Consider the following 10038-nt stretch of genomic DNA (forward strand, 5'->3'; position numbering starts at 1 on the left):
AGGGAGGGAGGGAGGGAGGGAGGGAGGGAGGAAGGAAGGAAGGAAGGAAGGAAGGAAGGAGCGGGAGAGAAAGAAAGAAGAAAGAAAGGAGAAAGAAAAAAGAAAAGATATGTAATATTTTTATATGCCTCTGAGCTGGTAGACTAATATTCATACTTGCTACCCCAGATGCCAAAGACTACATATGCTATGACTCCATGTGCATTAAATGTTCAGAAAAGGACAATAGAAAAAGACAGAAATCAGACCAGTAGTTGCCTGAAATTGGGGATGGCTTTGACTGCAAAGGAACTCGAGGGGATTTTTGAGGGATGATGGAAATGTACTAAATCTGGATTGTAATGATGGTTTTACAACTTTTTAAGTGTAATTGACAGTCATGAATCATACACTTACAAATGGGGTGAATTTTATGGCATGTGGATTATACCTCAATAGAGCTGTACAAACAACACCAAAAAGAACACGACCTAATAATTACGTCCAATAAAGCAGGGGTCCCCAACCCCTGGGTGGTGAACCAGTACTGGTCTGTGGCCTGTTAGGAACTGGACTGAACAGCAGGAAGTGAGTGACGGGTGGATGAGCATTATGGCCTGAGCTCTGCCTCTTGTCAGATCAGCAGCTGCATTAGATTTTCATAGGAGCACGAACCCTATTGTAACTACACATGTGAGGGATCTAGGTTGTGTGCTCCTTATGAGAATCTAATGCCTGATGATCTGAGGTGGAACCATTTCACCCCAAAACCACCCCCGCACCCACCACCATCCATGGAAAAATGGTCTTCCATGAAACCAGTTCCTGGTGTCAAAAAAGTTGGGGACTGCTGCAATAAAGGGTGTGCCCCTGCTCCTGTGAGGCCACTGGTGTGCTTGCTGCATGAATCATCTGCCCTGTGGTCGACCTGGGTCTGGGCTTTGTCTTCAGCTTTAGTTTGATTCAGTTCATCAACAGTTCCAAATATTCCAAGGATGAGTTCCTTGGAAAGTTCAACAGAGAGTTACGATATGACCCAGCAATTTCACTTCTGGGTGTACACTCCAAAGAACTGAAAATGGAGATGCAAACAGGTGCATCTCTATGCCTCTAATAGGTTGCTTTCCTTTCCCTGAAATCCAGCATGAAAGCAGCTCCCTGTATGTTGTATGGCTGAAGATATATGACTGAAGCCTCCATCAGAATGAGGCTCTGGGATTAGGGTCCAACCTGCAGCCTCAGCCAAGTACCCAGAGTCCCAGAGACAATGGCTCTGCTTTGAGACAAGCCAGTTCACGGTGTGTGTGCTGTGGTCCGCTCCTCCTTCCTCTCCTTCATTCCGTGTTTTTTGTTTGTTTGCTTTTTGAGATAGCATCTTGCTCTGTCACCCAGACTGGAGTACAGTGGCATAGTTGTGGCTCACTGCAGCCTTGAACTCCTGGGCTCAAGCAATTCTCCCACCTGAGCCTGCCAAGTAGCTGGGACTATAGGCATGCACCACCACGCTGGGCTAACTTTTATATTTTTTGTAGAGATAGGGTTTCACCATGTTGCCCAGGCTGGTCTTGAACTCCTGACCTCAAGTGATCCTTCCACCTCGGCCTCCTAAAGTGCTGGAATTACAGACATAAGTCTCTGTGCCCGGCCTGCCCCATGTTTAAAAATCTTGAAATAGGCTGGGCCCAGTGGTTCACACCTGTAATCCAGCACTTTGGGTGGCTGAGGTGGGGAGATCACGAAGTCAGGATATCGAGACCCTCCTGGTAAACATGGTGAAACCTCATCTCTACTAAAAATACAAAAATCAGCTGGGCATGGTGGCACACGCCTATAGTCCTAGCTACTAGAGGCTGGGGTAGAAGAATTGCTTGAACCCGGGAGGTGGAGGTTGCAGTGAGCTGAGATCGCGCCATTGCACTCCAGCCTAGGTGAGTATAATAATAATAGCAATAATAATCTTGAAAAGTAAACTCATTGGTAAAGAGCCAGGTATTTACCCCTTAAGTTATGGTTGGCCCTCTGTAAATAATAGGTAACAATGCTGCTTATTAATTACTTCCTATGCCTTTCCCATTAGAACCTGTCTAATCCCTGCCGCCTTTTGTACCGAATCAAAGTAGAGCACAGAGGAAATGTTAAGTCTTTGCTTCCTCGTTTTGCTATAAAACTGTTATGAGTTCCTGCAGCAAGATTTTCTGTTTAAGTATTAATTAGCCAGAGCTGGTGATTTGCGAAAATAATCACTGTAATGCACCACAATTCCTTGTCATGGTCTGAAACATACTATCATTATCTTCTTTGCATGCCTGAGGAGTGAAAAATGGCCTGGCTGTCTAAGTTTAGACATAGTTTTAACTTCTTCTTTGGAATAAATAATTGATCAGTAGTAGGAAAGTACAAGTGATTTGTCTTTCTTCCATCTCACTTTTTTTTTTTTTCCAAACAAAGGTGTCTCACTTCTCTGAAAAAGTGCATAGTGGAGTAAGGGAGGACACAGAGACCTGGGTTTCAGTCTACCTGGGCCCTACCTGAGAACTCAGTTAGGGGCAACATCATCCCCTAGGCTGTGGCCTCTTCATCAGTGAGGGAAATCAGGGGCTAAGACAGGTGAACTCTTAGCCTCTTTCCAGCTTGAAAAAAATTAGAATTTGTTTTTCATTCTTATATTTGGTATCCGATTTTAGTAGATGCCAAATTAATTTGAATTTAAGCCTCTTCCTTCTGTAGAGGCTGACTTAGTGCTTGGCTGGTGATATGGTTTGGCTGTGTGCCCACCCAAATCTCATCTTGAATTGTAGCTTCCATAATTCCCTTGTGTTGTAGGAAGGACCCGGTGGGAGATAATTGAATCATGGGGGTGTTTTCCTCCATACTGTTCTCATGGTAGTGAATAAGTCTCACGAGATGTGATGGTTTTATAAGGGGAAACCCCTTTCAATTGGTTCTCATTCTGTCTCTTGCCTGCCGCCATGTAAGATGTGCCTTTTGCCTTCCACTATGATTGTGAGGCCTCCCCAGCCACGTGGAACTGTGAGTCCATTAAAACTCTTTTTCTTTATAAATCACCCAGTATCAGGTATATCTTTATCAGCAGCATGAAAACAGACTAATACAGCTAGTTAAATTATCATAAATGATTGTGCAGTTTGAAAAGTCAGTAACTCCCTTGTTTTTGAAAAAAAAAGGTAGATCACAATATACCTGCCTTAGCTAGATTGTCTGTGCCTTTTATACCCACAAAAAGTCAACATTTCTCTCACCAGGTTGCCTTGACCCTTTTCAGCTTTGTGGGCAGAGTTCCTGCTCCCCTGTCATAGGCCAGGAGACAGTCATTAAATTTGTAGGCACATTGCATTGTCTTCTGGAGCAGTAATACAGATTTCTGGGGGGCTGGTCTCATCAGATCTGCACAGCTGGATGCCAGCAACATTTTCCTTCTTTCTTTCCTAAGGCCCATGTTCACTTCTCTAGCTGCTATATCTTTACATTTTGCAACTGGCCACCCCTTTGTTATTCCTGACCTCATCCATTCCTTTTTCTGAATCTATTGGGAGCCAAGGGAGAAGATGACTTAGGTCACACAGGGGTTACTCCAATGTGGGTTAGCTTTACAGAAAGCAATTCTCACCAAGTTAATTTGATCTGACCCCAGGAAGGCAGAAAGAAATCCCAGCCATAACAGACTTCTTGCAGAGACAATTGGATATTCATGGACTATTATGGCAAAGGTGGCCAAGTTTTGAAGGGTTGGCTGTGAAAACTTCTAGAGGAAGATCTATTAGTGAACTTGGAAACACTTAGGCAGTATTTCCCACTGCAACAATTTCAGATACTTCAAAAGCTGATCTTACATAAATTTAGAACTTTCCCATTCACTGTGTCTTATTATAATTCTGGGAAGTGGCTCCATTCTGTTTATTATAGAAACAAGAGAAGAGCCTCTGTGAATCTTTTTATAAAATGTTTTCCTGTCTACCTTGGTTCCCATACTCACGAACTGTTTAATTCACCTTCAGCACAAAATTTGGTTGGCTCAAGCGAACTTTCTTTGTGTGTTGACAATGTGCCCCCCTCCACCACCTTCGCTGTTGCTATCTGCACCCTGCACTCTTTCTTCTTTGCTCTTATCTGCCACCCTCCAATTTTCCACCCTCCCCCCTCCTCCCACCATCAGCCCTTTTCACTGCAAGGCTGTATGACACAACATTGACAGTTTGGTGTTCTTTCAATTTAGGGTGGCGTCTTTCCAGAGCCTCTGGCATTTAGGATTATTTCTAATTCTGCAATAAAAGCCTTGTCTGCCAAGGAATTTCAGGGATCTGCCAGCAAGGAGGAATTTTTTTTTTTTTTTTTTTAGTGTTGGGCTTTTCTCAGTAAGCTTGAAATCAGACACTTAGGGAATTTCCATCTTGATTGCAAAAAAGGTTATGTATTTGACTGTGTTATTTAAAAGGGGTTACACTTGGAAGCTTTTATGCAGATGGAGTGGAGAGAACTTTAGGATGATGAGATGTAGCTGAGGAGATGAAGGGAGTTGTTGAAGACAAACATTTCTGCCTTGGGCGACTGAATGGATGGTAGCAGTATTAGCTGAGATGGTGTTTTGGTCCATCCTGGCTGCTGTAACAAAATACCATAAACAGAGTGGCTTATAAATGGAAATTGATTTCTCACAGTTCTGGAGGCTGGGAAGTCCAAGATCGAGGCACTGGCAGTGTCTGGCGAGGGCCTGCCTCCTGGTTCATAGACATCATCTTCTTGCTGTGTCCTCACGTGGTGGAAGGGGTGATGTAGCTCTCTGGGGTCTCTTTCATGAAGGCAGTAATCTCATTTATGAGGGCTCTCCTCTTGTGACCTAATCACCCCCCAAAAGGCTTCACCTCCTGTGATGGCTAATACTGAGTGTCAACTTGATCAGATTGAAACATGCAAAGTATTGTTTCCGGGTATGTCTATGAGTGGGTTTTAAGATTTGTGTCAGTGGACTGGGAGAGGCAGGGCCACCCTCAGTCTGGGTGGGCACCGTCCAATTGGCTGCCAGTGAGGCTAGAAAAAGCAGGCAGAAGAAGGTGGAAGAGCAGACTTACTGAGTCTTATGGCCTTCATCTTTTCTCCTGTGCTGGATGCTTTCTGCCCTTGAACGTCAGACTCCAAGTTCTATGGCCCTTGGACTCTAGGACTTACTCCAGTGGTTTGCTGGGGGCTCTCAGGCTTTTGGCCACAGACTGAAAGCTACACTGTTGACTTCCCTACTTTTGAGGCTTTGGGAATTGGACTGAGCCACTACTGGCTTTCTTGCTCCTCAGCTTGCAGACAGCCTGTTGTGGGACTTCAGCGTGTGATCATGTGAGTCAATTCTTCTTAATAAACTCCCTTCAATATATGCATCTGTCCTTTTAGTTCTGTCCCTCTAGAGAACCCTGACTAACAACACCTCCTAATATCCTCACCTGCAGGTGAGGATTTCAATCTATGGATTTTGGGAGGACACAAACATTTAGACCCTAGCAGATGAGAAACTTAGGACAGGCAACTGCCCTGGAGGAAGGAGATTAGTTCTGAGTAACTTGCATTACTTGTGGGATAGGTGAATGAAGAGGTCCACACCTATTTGGAAAAATGGGCTTGAACCTCAGGATAGAGATTAAGCTTGGAAATATGGACTTAGGAGTCATTCTCAGAGACCTCCTCTAAAAGGGCTGAATTCTAGCACAATTTGCAATTGCAAAAACGTGGAACCAACCCAAATGCCCATCAATCAATGAATGGATAAAGAAACAGTATGGCCGGGTGTGGTGGCTCACGCCTGTAATCCCAGCACTTTGGGAGGCCAAAGGCGGGCAAATAACGAGGTCATGAGATGAAGACCATCTGACCAATATGGTGAAACCCCGTCTCTACTACAATACAAAAAAAAAAAAAAAAAAAAAAATTAGCTGGGCGTGGTGGCACACACCTGTAGTCCCAGCTACTTGGGAGGCTGAGGTAGGGGACTTGCTTGAACCCAGGAGGTAAAGATTGCAGTGAGCTGAGACCGCACCAGTGTGCTGCAGCCTGGCAACAGAGTAAGACTCTGTGAAAGACAGAAAGAAAGAAAAGAAAGAAGGAAGAAGAAGGAAGGAAGGAAGGAAAGAGAAAAAAAGAAAGAAAGATAAAGAAAGAAGGAAAGAAAGAAAGAAAAGAAAGAAAGAAAGAAAGAGTGATATATATATATGAATGAATACTACTCAGCCATACAAAGGAATGAATTAAAAGTATTGGCAGCAACCTGGATGACATTAGTGACTATTATTCTAAGTGAAGTAATTCAGGCATGGAAAACCAAACATTGTATGTTCTCACTCACAGCAGTGAGGATGCAACGGTGTAAGAATGACACAATGGACTTTGGGGACTCATGGGGAAAGGGAGGGGGGTGAGGGATAAAAGGCTACAAATTGGGTTCAGTGTCCACTACTTGGGTGATGGGTGCACCAAAATCTCACATACCACCACTAACGAACTTATCCCTGTAACCAAACACCACCTGTTCCCCAATAACCTTTGGAAATAAAATAAAATAAAATAAAAGCGATGACTGAATTCTAGAGAATTCCTCCAATTTAAGGGGAGCTCAAAGAAAATAAAAATTTGGAGAGGACAGAAGAGGGAGCATCCAGATAAGAGAAAGAGAAACTAGGAGAGAGCAATGTCCCCAAAGTCAAGGGAGGAAAAGTATCAGGAAGCAGAGGGCATTGAAGGTGTCCGGGGCCAGAGTACCCAGAGGAATGGGGACAGAAAAGCAAGTTTGAGAACTGAAGACTTTAATCAATCGATGGGAAAATAGTCCCAGCCACTTCAAAGAACAAAACAATAGCACTAAGTTGTTTACTTTCATTCTTCATATGATTCATATAAAGAATTCATAGTAAGTGTTAAACTTATAAATAAGTGTTCACTTACAAATATTCATAAATAAGTGTTCATTTATAAATATTCACAAATAAGTGTTCATTTATAAATATTCACAAATAAGTGTTAAATAAAGTCATTACTTTAAGACAACTCTTTCTAAAGAGTTGGCCACTATCTGTAAGCTCCAAGATATATTTTATATGGTCAGCTATGTAGTTTTTGGTAGTCTTGATACTTTTCCTCCCTTGACTTTGGGGACATTGCTCTCTCCTAGTTTTGCTTTCTCTTATCTGGATGCTCCCTCTTCTCTCCTCTCCAAATTTTTATTTTCTTTGAGCTCCCCGTAAATTGGAGGAATTCTCTAGAATTCAGTAATTGTTTTTATTTTTATTTTCATTTTATTTCCAAAGATTATTGGAGAACGGTTGGTGTTTAGTTACAGGGATAACCTACATAGCTGACCATATAAAATACTACATAGGTGTTTTATACATAGTTCTGAATCAGAACCTGGAGAATTTGAGGAGGGAATTTGTTGTAGACCTATTCTACATATATCTCAATATTCAGTTAATATTTCTTTCTTCTTTTCTTTTCTTTCTTTCTTTTTTTTTTTTTTTTTTTTTTGAGACAGTCTCACTCTGTCACCCAGGCTGGAGTGCAGTGGCATGATATTAGCTCACTACAACCTTTGCCTCTCAGGTTCAAGTGATTCTCCTGCCTCAGCCTCCCGAGTAGCTACAGGTGTCCGCTACCATGCCTGGCTAATTTTGGTATTTTTAGTAGAGATGGGGTTTCACTATGGTAGCCAGGCTGGTCTTGAACTCCAGACCTCAGGTGATCCTCCTGCCTCGGCCTCCCAAAGTGCTGGAATTACAGGCATGAACCACTGCGCCCAGCCAATATTCAGTTAATTTTTTAAAAATGCTTTCCTCCTTTCCATCTTGTCTCCTGAATGCTGCTTAACACCTCATTTGCTTCTTTTGCCCATGCTTTTGGAGACAGGGCAGGCAGGTGAGCGACAACCTGTCTCATTCTATTCCCTCAGTAGCCTCGATTTTTTGCAGTGTCATCTACAGCTTAGTTTTCATCTCTAGCTCTCATATTACTTTTCAAGACCAAAAACCTATTTCTCAATATGATTCATGCTCCTTGGAGACTTGTGCTAATTATAGTTTGATAATATTGACTCTGCTGGATTTAGGGCGATGTCATTTTATGACGTCCCTTTCTTGTGTTTATCAACACTGGTTTGCTCAATTCACGTTTCCTTTTCATTTATTCTAAGAGTTACATCTCTCCAATAGAATTAGAATCTTTCTATCTTTGGAGCAGCATGTAAATTTTTTCTATCCTTCTCAACATTATTTCTAAATTGTTGAGTCTTTTTAATGATAACTAAAACCAACACTACTTTTACAATGACTCGATGGTGAGAGTCAAACTTCTTGTATCAAGTTTGCTAACATAAATTTACTGTAGATTAGTCTTTTACTAGGATTTGACTGGGGCGGCCGTGTACAGTTGTGCAGACTGTTCACTGCATCCCCAAGGGGATGAATGCAGGCTGAAGCAAGCCAAGTCATGCACTTTGGTGTGAAGCTGCATCTTCCCAGGGAAGTATCTCCTTTCTCAAACAAAGACTTTTTACCAACTAGTGGAATTCTGGATCTGATCATTTTATACAGATCCTCAGCTTGCAATGCTATCCATGCAGTCCTTGCCAAAAGGTTCCTAATGTGAGTACATCCAAAGTCTGGAGGACCACAATTGCTAGTGCACCAACCTTGTAGATCTCTTACCTTCAGGCTGTAGATATACATTCTAGCCCATTGCAGAATGCACAGGAAAGCGGCGGCTATGGCTTCTCTATACTCCTAGCTCTCTGCTCCAGTTTCTCCACCGATCTTAGACCATACTTCTTGCCCCAATATAGCTTACCCTTTTATAGTAGGGGGGAAAACTTCTACCCCTTAGGACCTCCTATTTTTCCCCAGACTTCCATAGCCCTTCTGTGCTTCGATCTCACCTACCCATTTCAGGGTCCTGACTTCTCTTGTGCTGGGTTTTAGCCTTCTGTCTGGTCTTGTTACCAGGTGCCCTGCTAAGAGGAGTGGACATGGAGAAGGGAGGGGGGCAAAGAGGGTGGGCCAGATATCATCAGCACTGTTCCTAGCATCTTTCTTTTCTTTTCTTTTCTTTTTTTTTTTCTGAGATGGAGTTTCGCTCTTGTTGTCCAGGCTGGAGTGCAATAGCGTGATCTCGGCTCACCACAACCTCTACCTCCTGGGTTCAAGCTATTCTCCTGCCTCAGCCCCTCGAGTAAGTGGGATAACAGGCATGCACCACCACGCCTGGCTAATTTTGTATTTTTAGTAGAGACTGGGTTTCTCCATATTGGTCAGGCTGGTCTCAAATTCCTGACCTCAGGTGATCCACCCGCCTTGGCCTCCCAAAGTGCTGGGATTACAGGCATGAGCCACTGTGCTCGGCCTTGTTCCTAGCACCTTTTATGCTCTTCTCTGTATCTTAGACCTTAGAAGCCTGGGGACTATATTTCTGAGATGCATTTGCCAACAGGCTTTAGGATACAGCTTAGAAGATGCGTCTGTGCCAGGTTTGAAAAGCTGAGGCTGCAACACGTGTGTGGGCTTCCCACAGATGAATCTGCAGCCCCTTTCATGTTTCCTTAACTGTTATTAGCCCAGGGCTGTAGGCATCTGGGACCACTGACAGTGGTTTTCTGCATTTTACTCACCTCTGGGTGGCAGGTGCAACTTCCTGACCCCCTGGACCAACCACAGCTTTGGTGGCAACTTTGAAAACTAGGATTGAATTCCTTGAAACTCATTGTAGAAACCTTTTACAGAGGCTGGACATGGGGGCTCACGCCTGTAATCCCAGCACTTTGGGAGGCAAGGCAGGCAGATCACGAGGTCAGGAGATAGAGACCATCCTGGCTAACACAGTGAAACACTCTCTCTACTAAAAATACAAAAAATTGGCCGGGCGTGGTGGCGGGTGCCTGTAGTCCCAGCTACTGGGGAGGCTGAGGCAGGAGAATCGCTTGAACCTGGGAGTTGGAGGTTGCAGTGAGCCGAGATTGTGCCACTGCACTCCAGCCTGGGTGACAGAGCAAGACTCTGTATCAAAGAAGAAAGAAAA

Source organism: Rhinopithecus bieti, unplaced genomic scaffold (genome assembly GCF_001698545.2).
Source record: "Rhinopithecus bieti isolate Rb0 unplaced genomic scaffold, ASM169854v2 scaffold_1012, whole genome shotgun sequence".
Classification (NCBI taxonomy): Eukaryota; Metazoa; Chordata; class Mammalia; order Primates; family Cercopithecidae; genus Rhinopithecus; species Rhinopithecus bieti.